The following is a 14731-nucleotide window of genomic DNA, read 5'->3' as shown; positions in this document are numbered from 1 at the left end:
CATAGATGAAAAACGAGTCTAGAAAATAAACACGGATGAAAGGGAAGGCATAGCAATGTAATTGGGCTGGAGAGACGGGGGTCTGAACAAAGGAAGGACTGTTACCGACCTGCTTACTCCCATGGTGCCACTGTGTGTCACACGATTTTGGTCGTCTTCACACGGTCACCTAGTGAGGAACCAAATTCATACTGTGGCAGGCAAGAGGAGCTGGAAATCACTGAAAAGTGTGGATTTCCAGCTCCTCGTTGGAGATTGTAAGCGGACGATGACCAGTAATAGGTGTGAAAAGTACTCAGGACATCGGCTGTAGCCTCAGCAACCTTTGTGGGTTTGTTTTAGGGGAAGGAGGTCACTGGGGGCATTCCACGAGGCCAACAGGCCTCAAAGGAAGTTCTCAGCAGAAAGCCCAGCCTCCTCCAAGGCCACGCCCCTTCTCAGACTGCAAATTTTATTTTTAAGAGACAGATCTGTTGTTGAGAACCTGATGTCTTGTCTTAACATTCAACTCTGTAAATACCAAGAAACCCTGCAGACCTTTGAGGGCTATCGTGGCCATTTTGTACTATACATTGACATTCACAGCCATCCACTGCAGATCATATAGAATGATGGTATATGCTCAAGATGAAAGACTAGTCTCAGCACATGAGCTGCAGAATTCCGTATAACCTGGAGATTTTACATCAGGTGCACAGGGAACTGTGTGCTTCCTGTTAATCTGTAGTCAAGCTGTGTGAACAGAAAGGCATGGACTAATACCTTGAGGTCAGAGTTCACGATCAGGCACAAATATCCAAGTATCATCAAACAACAAAGCTCCACCCTAAGGATAGCAGCCTCTTGGTTGCTCATGTGCAAACACCACTGAAGAAGGACCCTGAGATATCACACCTTGATTACTGGCAATATCCTGTGTGAGTATTTCATTTCCAGCACAAAAGACATGCTCTGCTGGTTTGGTGTCTATTCTCATCACAAATAGCACTTTACACTACTCTCAGCCACTTTACGTCAAGAGGTTTTCACTTGGGTGTAACTTGGGCATTCAGTGCAAATACCCATAGTTTTATATGCAAAGCCTGATCCTTTAGGAAAGCCAGACCAGACGTTGCGTCAAAAAGTAACACTTCCTTGAAGCAGGCACAAAAAGGAGAATTGCATTAAGTTTCTCCAAACGTTCCACGCATTGCATGTATACTGCAAGGTACATCACACATAAAACTTGTGGAGTGTTTAAGACTTTAACCAGGTGTAGGATTTTGTATTGGAAGGGTATGCTTCCAGTACTTATCTTGTGGTACACCACACGCACAAACTTCTATACCATTTTGCAAAGGTTGTGCGTGGCGCTAGGTAACCTGGTTGTGTATCAGCATAGCAGCAGTGAGCAGCAACAGGCCATTTTTATTCATTATGGCTGTGCACTGCCTTTTCCCCTTTGTGCAGTGCAGCAACTTGCTGTGCTGAAAAATAATAAATCTGCCCCATGATGTTCTGTCAATTGGTTACTACTCAAGCACCCTTAACCCTCTTTGCTCTTCTCCTGGATATTCCACTGGTCAACCTCGTCATCAACAGATGTCATTTTTAGGTTTTCACTGTACTTGAAAAGTCTATTTTTTTAATATAAACCTAAAAGGGACTTACATCCCGCTTCCTCCCCTTCCTAGCTTCTCATTGGTTGCTGTGCATGCCACTTACAATTCCTCCATTTCTATCGGCTGTAGCATTTTTTACTGTATTTAGCAGTGCTTGTTCCTCGTCTGCTTCTCTTATCAGTTTCCCACCCCCAAAATACTGTTAAAATCCGCTTTGGTGGAATTATATTTTCATGAAGTTTTGCCTTTTACTCTAACAGCATATTTAATTACTGAAACACAGTTGCAACTATGCCACAACTTTTCTCTTCTACGCTTACTATTAGCTTGCACACTTAATTAATACTTATTAATATTTTAGCATCTGATCTTCAACTGTTTTGAAGCTGTATGTTGGCCACAAACCTCTAAAATGTTTCAGTTGCTGCCAAACTATAACGTTTAAAATTTTTGCAACATGATGCACTTTAATCATGTAAAAAAAAGGCTGCTGAGTTTAGATGTTTAAACTTTAAATAAATAAAGAAGTATATTTTTACACATCTGTTATGACAAGTTGATAAATTCCCTTTTTTTGAAATTCATGTGGTAAAAGTTTGAATTTACCAAACGGCTGGCATGTGAGAGGTACTTGGAATACCGTCCCATTACCATATCGTTCACCTTGTACCAAGGTCCTTGAACCAGCAAACTTTAATGACTGCTGCGTGACTATGTGAGCGCAGATTAATGGAAGTTGTGAAACAAAGTTTTACACTTGTGTATTTTTTTACTTATATATATTATGCACACTCGTGTAAAATCAGCATTTTTCCCATGGCAGTCATTTTCTTTGGAGTGATGTGTTCCCAACCTCTGTTGTGTACCCTGCATAAAAATCAAGATGGCCTTGGCCTTCCATCATCTGTAAGTCAGGCAAATATGGAAACAGGAACCGGTCTTCAGTGTCTACTATAATCACAATTTTACCTTTTAGCGGTAGACTTTTCTTGAGTACATTTAAATGGGTCCTTTTCAGAATGTCTCCTCTATTTTAGCCACAGGAAGCTGAGTTTACCAAGCACCACATTGCTTCTACTTACTGCTCATGAACAAATGTTCAGGAACCTCATAGAACTGTCTCTTATACAATGCCTCTACTATTCCACGCTGATAAGACAGAGAGAACAAGCCACTAACTACTGTTCTTTTGATCGCTGGAAGTTATGTCACTTATTAAAGTTGCTGTGCTTCTCAATGATATTCACTAAAGACCTGGGGGCATATTATCAAGGGGGTTTATCTCCGCTTTTTTGGCTTTAAAAGCCAAGAAAGCGGAGATAAAATTATCTCCCGATTACCTAGCTGTCGCTAACACCAGTTAGCGACAGCTAGTAGGAGATAGCGACCATCTTGGGCCCCGCTTTGCATGTCAGTGATATTTATCGCTAATGACATGCAAAGTGGGCGTGCCAAGATGTTAGCGACTGGAAACAGTCGCTAACATCGCTATCTCCTATTACCAACTTTTGGAGATATTCGCGCTAAGCGCAAATATCTCCAAAGCTAACACCTGCCCCTGAGCAGTTCTTAGCCATGTTATCCAATGGTAGGTGGATAACATGGCTAAGAGCATTAGCTCGGTAATGCATGAATATCACTGACTTTTCAGCGATATTCATGCATTTCGGCCGATTTTTATCGCTTAGGAGATAAACCTTGATAAAAGCAAGGTTCCTAAGCGATAAAAATCGCCGCAGCTCGGCGATAAAAATATCCCCGCTAAACCAACATAGCGATAATTATCGCTAGTTGTTGGTAATATGCCCCCTGGTTACTTACTGACAATCTTCATCACTCTGTGTCCTGGTCTTCCCGAGCTCCCAACTACCCGGATGGGAATGGGGGGTGGACAGATCCTTTACTTGGATAGTACAGGAAGAGGGAAGGCGGTTCCCTTATATTAGGCTTGTGAGAGGAGGCAGGAGTGGCAGCTGGCATGGACCGAGGGTGGTGAGGCAGGTGACTAAATAAATAAATAAATAAAATAGAATTACTTTCAGACCCGAAGTCCTCCTCCTCCGGTCTTCTGGCAGACTCCAATGAGGGACCCAGCAGAAAACTCCCCTAACTAATTCTGGCGCTGCTCTCATCAACATTAGAGCAGCGTCAGTATTGGGGGCAGCCGCCTCTGTCAGCGCTTCTAAGAGCACTGGAGGCCTGCGCTTTCTGTAGCCCAGCTGTCTAAGACAGCTTGGTTAGAGAAGTTTAAAAGGTGCATGTCAGGTTGGCTGGCGCAAGACGACCGGCCAAAGGGACATGCCTTTTTTAAACTTAAGCCCACAGGTCCCTGATGCTACTCGGCAGCACTGGCACCGCCCTGTCCTGACACTCAGTTCGGGACAGGTTGGTTGCAGAAAAAGAAAATGGTAATAAATAATCTTTATTACCATTTTATTTTTCAGCTCTGGCCTGGGGCTTTCTTAGTTGGGCGATGTTCCTCCACTCAAACGGAGGAGCTGCCCCTGGGAGGGAGGAGCCTAGTTTAGCAATCAGTGAGGAACTCCTTATACTTTTAGAGGGTTTTTCTCTATGACTGGATATGGGATTTTTTTCTGCATAACAAGCCAAAGCCACATATTGTCAGGACTAGGACGAGGTAGATCAATGATGTGGAAATATACTCAAAATCTAGATGGGGATGATGGAGCAAGGATTCGCACGTGAAGCGCCTTGCCCAGTGCAAGAACCTCGCCAAAAGTATAATACTACTAAAATTATTGTTTGTCGTTTATTGTACGTTTTTCCAAACACGCGGGTGTCCCCGGATGCTTGCTTGTATGTCTTTTACATATTAACGAAGCTTGCATTAAGGAAAATGGCTGCTTCGCTGAAATTCAGTTTGCGCATGCGTCGGTCATACCCATGTGATGTGACGCACTCGCATTCTGGAGGGAGTTTTGTGCTCATGCGCACTGTTGCAAAAATGGCCGCTTGTCTTTCACCACGCTTTCTGCTTGCTACTGCTGCTTCAGCCTATCTGTCTTTTCGCACTAAACATTAATGCTGTAGTCATTATAAAGTAAGGGTTGGTTAAAATTTCTCATGGTATACAGTGTGATCATTTTATATGTGATTTTAATTTGTTCTCGCTTACTTTTCATGTACCGCGTCTCTGGGGGCTGGGAGTGCTTAAGCTACGCCATATTTGAAGCTCCTCTGGGTATTGCCATGTGACCTGGGAGAAACTCGACTGCGCAGACGCTGAAATCAGCCAGCTGGCTCCCGAAGCCAAATGCGCCTGAGAAAACCAGCACATGATGAGGACACTCACCTTGAGAATAACTGACTATGTTGCGATGTCCTGTGCTCTCAGATTTTCTATTGTATTCTATGGATGGGAACGTGAACCCGGGGGGCGGGTATGCCAACCTGAATATTAAATATGGGAAAGCTGAATTTTAGGAGGTGGTAATGATCGCACCACCTCTCTTGACCAATCATAATATGAGAAGCTGTCACTTGCAACATTAGTGGGTGGTCTGAGGGTCCCCAAAACTGTATAATTGCCCTAGTTTAGCTTAGGAAAATTGTCCGACTTGTCCGAGTAGCAGACCTGTCACTGACCCTACGATCTCAATAGGTGCTCAATCTGAAAGTGCTGCGGAGCACTTTGTCCATACTTTCCACAAACTCCTAAGGGGTGGAAAATCCTAAGTGCTGGCGAAGCACTTTGCTGGGAAATTCGAAAATCCAATCGGGGTTTCTGGCGGATTACTTGCAGAAGGGGGTAACGCAGGCGTTGCTGTCCGAAGCTGTGGGTGTTGGTCGTACCCTGGGAGGCCCAGTCCTTTGACCCGAACCTGAGGGGTATCCTGTCCTGGTCTGTCCGTGGGTTGTACCTGTTCGCATCTGGTGTTCCTTTTCCGAGGGTCCCTGTCCCCGTCTTCCCAACTGACCCGTGGCCAGGGTTGGTCTTCAATCTGAATTAGGTAAATATTGATTGTGGGTTTGCGTATCTCTATCTCTCTCTCTCTTTCTTTCTCTCCCTCGTATAATCTATTAAAGCATTTTTCCTGTGATATTGCTCTATTGCCGTTGAAACATCAAGTATATGTGTCTGATTTAGTTGGTTCCTTCTCTCCCCCCCCGTCCTTTAGGAGCTCATTGATTCTATTATAAGTAATAGCTTGTTCCCATTTTGCCCTTTCCTTTAGTGGATTGCAGTGAACTTAGCAAGAATAGTCTAAAGTGATAAGGATAAGTACATGTTTTTAGGTCCATCCATAACTCTTGTCTTAGTATATAATTGCAGTGATTAGGTCTGTCCAAAAACCTACCTCTAGTCTTCCCATATATCCTAATGGTCATATTTTTTGTGCAAAGTTACCTATTGGTGTTGATATTGATGTTTGACATATTATTCTGCATATCGCTTATTGTCTTGGCATCTTCTCTTCGAATCTTCATATAAAGTGTTAAAATTCATCAGGTGTCTGTGGTCATTTTACAGAAAGTGAATAAGTATGTACTGCCGTAAAGAAATGTTTTAGGTTCCTGTCTACTATTTTCCCTTTTAGCTCCAGGTCCGTCGAAAGTTTGTGCCTGTGGTAAGTCAGGTGCATGGTAAGCAGAGGTAATCCTGAACCATTTATTACTCATAGAAGCGTGCCAGGATTTCACCCGGTTCGCAGGAATCACTAATTGAAATTGAATGCACGCCAGGGCCCAGTGCGTGTAAGAAATTGGTGACCCGGGTGAACTGCGCGCTCTATCAGTAATTTTCTGGTAGCAGTAGTATGGTTTGGACTAGTTAGATTAGGTAGACAGGGAAATTAAGAAACAAACCGTGAAAACAAAAGTGTGCTGCTGATTTTCTACTATATTGGTTTAAATGTTTTGAAATGTTTAAGGATTTATATGTAAATGTATATGATTTTGCATTGCTGCTATAGATATTACATGTTGAATTAACCCAGAACTGTTTGTAAGTGTTCAGTGTAGTCCGAATCCCCGGGGAAGTATTTTAGCTAACGGTGAGCAGAATCCGGTTAGCTGTTGAAGTCACTAGGGTTTGAATCATTAGTGCAGGGTTAGGATAACTGGAAGCACTAATTAGGACCTTTGTTTTCTGAAGTGAATGATAGCTACGAGTCCTTTATAAAACTTTCATTGCGATATCACCTAGTAAGGGTCGCATACGGGAGGAGTAGTAGGGTCTCCGAGGCTTGTCTGGTAAGTAAGATAGTTCGCTGGTGAAATCCTGGCTCAGTACATATCCCCGACTGAGGTGGATGAGTCAGAAGAATAACGGGTTCTATGTTACTAGTGTGAAGGGACAGGCAAAGAAGTCTATCCAGAGTTAATGAGAAGTAGACAGAAGTGGTTTACTTGTAGCGAGAGAAAGTTTTTCTATCTTTTTAGAACACTCAGACATAGTGGCAAACGTTGCGTGTTGGTAAATAAACTCTGTATTCGCACTTTAGGAAAAGTTAAAAGTTTCCGTTACCTTGTGAAGGAGGGAGTCAGTCGGAGAGCTGCTCTGACGTCACTCCGTGCCGCGCTGGTATTGGTCAAGACAGCGGGTGTGTAGTGGAGCTGAATTTGTGAAGGAGGGGTGAGTGCCGGAGCGTGAGACTTGTTCTCGTGAAAGGCCGCGCACCCATTGGTTAAGAATTTCTGTATTCACAGACCTGATTGGGTATTGTGAAATAAAAGTCGCGCTAGCATTGGAAGTACAAAGGTAAACAAAATTAATCAAGCCGAGTTCGAAGAGAGTCCCGAAGATTATATGTGGTATCCAGATTTTATACCAAATCCAAAGTACCTAGGATTTTATAAGGATCAGCTTATACGAGGTAGACCACACATGATGTATGGAATAAAGAGGAAAATGTCATTTACTGACAAGGTAAAGAATTTCTTCAAACCCGACAAGCCCATTAGAACGAGGGAAGGTGTGCTCATTCCCCCGCCGAATACCCCTGCTTCTTTCATGATGTTTGATAAAGGGTATCACACTTGTGTCTGGTTAGAAAATTGGGCAAAATATACTGTAGATGACGGAGTTCTAGCATTCCCTGTTGAAGGTACCTTTAATGGTCGGATCCTGTTTAACTTAAGGACCCGTATGAATGAATTACACCCTAGACCTAGGTTGACCCAGTACGAAGCTCTGGAGGAATGGGAGATTGAGGCTGCAGAGCGAGATAAACCCCGGATGGATAAGGGAGTGAGTAAATGGTATCCTAAGCTTCCAACGCCAACCAAAGAGCAGAAAATGAAACAGTGGAGACAATCTATGTTAACTGAAGGACTATTCCCTATGATGGGGGTGTTGGAAGAAAGGAAAGGAAAATGCAAAGAAAAGACCCATCACCTAGCACCTATGGGGGACTTAGATGATGAACACTTGGAAGATTTGCTAATGAAAAATCCACCTCCCTATGATGCAGACTCAGAACCTGTGCCCTCTAGAAATCCCTTTACAAATTATCCCAGATGTAGGAGAGACAGTAATACAGATGGAACAGGGACAGACAGTAAAACCAGTGAGAGGGACGGGTTTTGCAGACCTAAATCCACAGTCCCGAATTATCAGCCATTCGGAGAAGATCCACCTCGATTGATCACTCCGACAGCTCCGAATATTTATCTGTCCTTAGTACCTCAAGTATTGCATGACAAATCTTCCGGAAGGGTATTAGGAGAAAAAGAGAGAGAGGCCCTGTCTAAACAGCGAGATGAGTTAGTTCGAACCATTGCCCAGATGCATCCCCATCCTGATTCCTTGACTATTCCAGTAACTATTGGTCCAGCTATTCCACTGTATAGAAATGACATGACTAGTCCCCATCCTCCTGTTGTCACCTCAATGCTGCCTACTTCTAGCATCCCGACCCCGAGGAAGGAGGTATTCATAGATGAGGATCAAGAGAGTGAGTGTGAATCTGTGGTTCTGATGGATCTGCCCATTAGAGAATCAAGGGCTAGTATAATAGGGACGAAAAGTCAGCCCAGACAAAAGGAAGTGTTAATTGAAAGTGCGACTGGGATTAAGAGTGCCACCTTGGTTTCCCCAGAAGAATTGGACAAATGGACAAAGGAGCTAGAGAAAGAGGTCACTCCCCAACCCAGAGCATTGGAGATATATAAATTGAGAATAGAAATAGAAGAAATGATGGCTGGGAACGTAGGAGTTGAGCGCCTAAGCTCGTATAATGAAGAAGAGTTACTATTTATCAGTAAAAATCTTACCCGGAGTGCTAGGTTGCTCCATGAAAAGATAATGGATACAGCAGAAGAAATGGGAATTGATGTTAGTCGCTCCAAAATTCTTCAGAAACCTTACAGAGTGGATTTCTCAGACAAAGATTTAGAAAGCCTGAATGTGATGGGAAAACAGATCCAAGTAAAAGAATTGTTGAAACTCCTGCAGAAGTGGGGCGAGGTGGGGAAGTGGAGAACCCGGTGGGCAAAGAAAAAGGAAAGCAGCAGGGCTGGGTCAGTAACTTCAGAATTCGTATTAAAGGAAGTAACACCAACAGAAAAATTGTGCCCCATGAGGGAGGTCCCGGGAGGAAAATATGTCCATGTCCCTTGGTCCCGACAGGATATTGTGTCATTTACAAATGACTTCCCGAAATTACGGGAGAAGCCTGTTGATTGGTACAGGCAGGTAGAACGCTTCATAAAAGTTCAGAAATGTCTGCTGAAAGACCTGGATGGGTTTTTCGACATTGTGGTCCCTGTAGATCTGTGGACCGACTGTAAAATTGAAATTGATTGGCCCAGTGAGGAATTTCCCAGAGATGAGAAAACAGGTGCGCCTGCACCTGAAGTAATGAGGAAGTATGAACAAGTCATACAATATCTCAAGAAAAAGGTTCCCGCAAAGGAAACAGACTGGACCCGAATAGATAGAACCACCCAAGAACGTGATGAAACTGTTCACTCCTATTATGAAAGACTACTGCAAGTGTTTAAAACATACAGCGGTATCGACAATGTGGACATGAAAGACATGACACATTTCAGTTACAGATTTGTGCTAGGATTAAGGCCCGAAATTTCCCAATGGATTAGAGACAATAAAATCAGTTGGCAGGGAAAACCAATAGATGATGTCTTGAAATATGCAAAATACTGCGAAGATGAAATCGAAAACAAAAGGAAGGCCCTCAAGGAGAAGGTAATGTGGGCACAGGTGAAGTTGGCTGAGCAACAAGAACAGCAGTTAAGTAACTTGAATTCTAATAAGAACTCACAGAATACCACTGGTGGGGGAGGAGGAGGAAAACCCCGAACTAAAATGAGTAGAGAAGAGGCCATGAAGAAATTCCCGTGCCATGGGTGCGGCCAGATAGGGCATTGGAGAGACGAGTGTCCACACCTGCAGGCCGGTAATGCCCCTGTAAATGGTTTAAATCCACAGGTGCAGAAAGAGGGGACAAGGAAGAACCAGCAACAGGTAAAATTACCCCCAGTGCCTCGCGCTCCTAGACAGAATTTTAAGAATCAGGGTCAGCAGAATGAAAGGGCGGAAGCATGGGAAGTCGAGAATGAAAGAAACGCAGTCATTCCACAATATTTGTTAAGTGATACCTTCTTCTGTGAAGATCAAGATTGACGGGGCCTGAGAGGGGAGGATGAGGAGTGCGTACTTGGCGCCTCCTTGCCGGTAGACCAGACTGGACCATACATTGAAGGAAAGGTTGAAGGAAAAGATGTCACCTTTCTGTTGGACACTGGTGCTACCAGATCTACTGTAAGAACAGTGGATGTTCCTAACCTACCCCTCTCGGGAGAAGCAATCCAAGTAGTGGGAGTCTCAAATCAAATAATAAGTACCCCAGTAACCGAACCAATGGAAATTTCTATAGGAAATTTCAAGGAAATGCACAGATTTGTGGTCTGTGATTCCAGTCCTGTAAACCTGCTAGGGCGTGATTTGTTGTGCAAGATGCGTTGTACCATTTACTGCACACCAAATGGTGTCGAAATTCAGACCCCCGATGAAGATGGCCTGTACAAACTGATGTTAGTTAGACAAGATGCTGATATAAAATCATTGACAATTGAAGATTTACCTGAAGAGCTCCAGTTAAGAGTAGTACCAGAAGTGTGGGATTTCACAGGAAAAGATGTAGGCCTGATGGCAAATGTGGACCCAGTTAAAATAGCAATAAAAATGAATGCTGTATACCCCAAAACCAGACAGTACAAAATGAGTGCAGAAGTGAAAGCAGGAGTGGCGACTGAAATTACCCGGCTGCTCGAAGCAGAAATAATAGAAGAAGTGATGAGCAGCCCCTGTAATTCGCCTATCCTTGGGATCAAAAAGCCTAGTGGGAAGTACCGGGTAGTGCAAGATTTGCGCAAAGTAAACCAGATTGTTGTACCTTGCTGCCCTATTGTACCCAACCCTGCAGTAATACTATATCAGATTCCCTGGAATGCAGAATGGTTCACTGTCATCGATCTATGCCACGCATTCTTTTCCATCCCATTACATCCAGAAAGCAAATTCCTTTTCAGTTTTGAATTCGACAGCCATATCTATGTCTGGAATCGTGTCCCCCAGGGGTACACCGAAAGTCCATCGATTTTCAACCAGATACTGAAAAAGTGCCTTGAATCCCTAGTGCTGCCAAGAGAGTCTGTTTTGGTACAGTACATAGATGACCTGTTAGTGGCATCTAAAACCCAAACTGACTGTGTCACTGACACCATTGCCTTGCTGAATCACCTAGGAAAAGGAGGACATAAAGTGTCGCCTGACAAATTGCAGTTCTGTAAGAACTCAGTGAAGTATCTGGGGCACCAGATAGAAAAAGGAATCAGGAAAGTAACTACTGAAAGAATCAAAATAATTAGAGCAATGGAACTGCCCAAAACTCAGAAAGAAGTGAGAATGTTTCTAGGAGTTGTGGGTTACTGTAGACAATGGATTGTAGGGTTTGCTGCACTGGCCAGGCCCCTGATAAAATTGACCAAGAAAGGAGTAGAAGACCCCGTCAGTTGGGACAACGAAAGCATGAACGCTTGGGTAACATTGAGAAATTGCCTATGTACAGCTCCTGCATTAGGTATGCCGGACTACTCTAAATCTTTTGAACTATTCTGTGACACCAGAGAAAATTGTGCTCTTTCAGTTCTGACCCAGGAGCACGGATTAGTTAGACGCCCAGTGGCCTATTTTTCGGCCACCCTAGATCCGGTGGCTGCTGGATTGCCGGGGTGTCTGAAGGCAGTTGCTGCCACTTGTGTCAGTCTGGAACAGAGTGAGAACATTGTCATGGGACATCACGTCACTGTATATGTTCCTCATTCTGTTGTAATCCTGCTAACTAGAACTAAGACCCAGTACCTCACACCTAGTCGGCTGACTAAGTATGAAAGAATCCTGATTGGTGCTGAAAACGTCACCATTTCCCGGTGCAATGTCCTAAACCCAGCGACACTGTTACCTGTCCCCCTGGATGTAGAACCAGAAGAGGAGGGGGAGCATAATTGCATTGATCTGACTGAGTTCAGTACTAAGCCCCGTCCGGACATCCGTGAAATAGCATTACTTGATGGGGATGAGACAATGTTTGTGGACGGCTCATGTTTAAGACATGAGAATGGAGGTCTGTGTGCTGCCTACGCTGTGGTCACGTTGACGAAAACCATAGAGGCATCATACTTAAGCGAGGTGAAATCTGCACAGGTGGCAGAGCTCATCGCGTTATCTAGAGCCTGTAAGAGGGGTAAGAACAAAAGAATAACTGTGTACACCGACAGCCAGTATTGTTACGGGGTTGTTCATGACTTCGGCCAGTTGTGGTTGCAAAGAGAATTCATGACTTCCTCAGGCACCCCCATCAGAAATGGAAAAGTGGTGCATAACTTACTGGAAGCTATCCAATTGCCCAAAGAATTGGCTGTGGTCAAGTGTGCGGCTCACAGATCAGGAAACGATGATGTGACCGCCGGTAATAGATACGCTGACCAAATTGCACAGTTTTGTGCCCGACATCAAATGTCCCTCCAAATTGCATTGTGGAGTGGAACCAGCTGCCAACTTATGTTGTTTGAGAATGTGTCAACGTGGGAAGAACTAAAGGATTTGCAACAGGCAACAGACAGGCAAGAAAAAGGCAGGTGGGCCGCAAATGAATGCAAGTTGAGAGAGGATGGTGTGGTGGTAAGCGCGACTGGGGTGCCTGTGCTGCCTGATAGCTTGGTAGACCCCATGATCAGAATGATACATGAACCAACACATATGGGAAGAGACGCAATGTGTCGGGTGTTTGACAAGGTGTTCTGTAACTCAAAATTCAGGAACCAGGCGGAAAGGCTTTGCCAGAGGTGCCTAGTGTGTCAGCAATTTAATGCAGGAAAAAGGACTGTGGTAGAACAGAGTACCATTGGGAAGGCAGTAGGTCCCTTTGTCAGAATGCAGGCAGACTTTGTAACCATGCCAAATTGCAAAGGATATAGATATATCCTAGTCATAGTTTGTCTGTTCTCCAGGTGGGTGGAGGCTTACCCAGCAAAAAAGAATGATGCCCTAACTACAGCTAAGCTATTGCTCAGGGAGTTGATACCTAGGTATGGGATCCCAGAGACTATCGAAACGGACCAAGGTGGGCATTTTGCCAACGATGTGTTAGAAGAACTCTGTAAAGCATTCAAAATGAAGAAAAGACTACATTGTGCCTACCATCCAGAGGCTTCTGGAGTAGTGGAACAAATAAACGGCACCCTGAAGTCCAGGTTGGGAAAAATGTGTGATTCCACAAAAATGAACTGGATAGAGGCTTTACCCCTTGTGCTGATGAGTTTGAGAAGTATCCCGAACCGAAAGACTGGCCTGAGTCCCCATGAAGTGTTGATGGGAAGAGTGATGCGGCAGGCATGGGTACCCGGACACAAACTGCTAAGCATTTCTGATGATATGGTGCTAGAATACTGCAAGCAGCTGGGTGACCAAGTGCGTTCTCTCTCTCAGCAGATTGGGGAGACAGAAGACGAGTGGCCAAAGACTCCAGCACATAAACTGCAACCAGGAGATTGGGTGGCGTTAAAGAAACACACCCGGAGCAGTTGCCTGAAACCCAGGTGGGGAAAGCCACGACAAGTGATCCTCGTCACTACCACTGCTGTAAAGTGTGCTGGTGTACCGAAGTGGATCCACGCCAGCCACACCAAGCGGGTAACTGGAGAAGACGCGACTGAAGCTGAAGGCAGCGCAGCTGATGAGGCTTCCGAAGAGGAGAGTCCGGAACTAGCTGACATCGAGCTGCCGAGCACAAGTCAAGACATTGAATGGTTCCCCGCCGACGACCCGGTTCATGATCCAATACGAACCAGGAAATATTCCTACTTAGACAGTGAGTGGGATAGTCCAGGTGAGCTAGAAATAGACGAAGCAGATCAGGTCCACGAGAATCACATCACACCTGATCAGGAAATAGGCCAAGTAGGGTCAGATCAAGGCATCGAGACTCCTCCTGGAACTCCGGAGTCCGGAAAGGGACAGATAGTAATTAGAGCTGACGTTCATGCAGAAGAAAACGAAGAGATCGAAGAGCATGAACAGGAACAGATAGAAATAGATCAATGTGCTCAGACACCAGAAATAAAACCAACTAAACAGAAAAAGCAAGTACGATTTGAATCTGAGCAGGGTCAGACTAGGGACCAGGCAGAAGAGATAGATGAAAGACCTGGAACTAGTCAGACAGGCAGGGAAACAGAAGTGCCACAACAAAAAGTAAAAAGAGTGCACGAAGAAGGGCAAGTTTCCTCAACTACTGGGAGGAAAGGAGGCAGAAGTGCACCTCGATATGTAAAGAGACTGAGGCTCAGACTAAAGACAGTCGAAGAAAACGATAAAGACCGAAAAAGGGCTCAAAGTGAAAGAAGGGCAGCCCAAGGAAAATCGCTGAGAAAAAGCGACAGACTAAAGAAACAGAACCAACGGTATCGAAGCCCTGAGTGGACTTACTTTGTGTTGGAAGAAATCGACTAACCACACCACAGTGGCAACAGTGACGACGAGTCCATTGCTGATCGGAGTTCGGACGAAGACCCTCCTTGAGAGAGCCCAGAAGTGAACCTCTGGTACAAGGAAACGAAGAGGGGTAGCAAAAGCCTCCTGTAAG

General features: G+C 44.5%; 1 protein-coding gene across 1 annotated transcript in view; it reads right to left on the bottom strand.

Annotated features, from left to right (window-relative positions):
- Nucleotides 1-14731, bottom strand: part of LOC147733376 (gamma-crystallin A-like) — a 79600-nt gene that overhangs the window by 16368 nt on the left and 48501 nt on the right. The gene's annotated exons all lie outside the window — the stretch shown is intronic.

This window comes from Lissotriton vulgaris, chromosome 2_1 (genome assembly GCF_964263255.1).
Source record: "Lissotriton vulgaris chromosome 2_1, aLisVul1.2, whole genome shotgun sequence".
Lineage (NCBI taxonomy): Eukaryota > Metazoa > Chordata > Amphibia > Caudata > Salamandridae > Lissotriton > Lissotriton vulgaris.
This window is presented reverse-complemented; position numbering and strand designations above follow the sequence as displayed.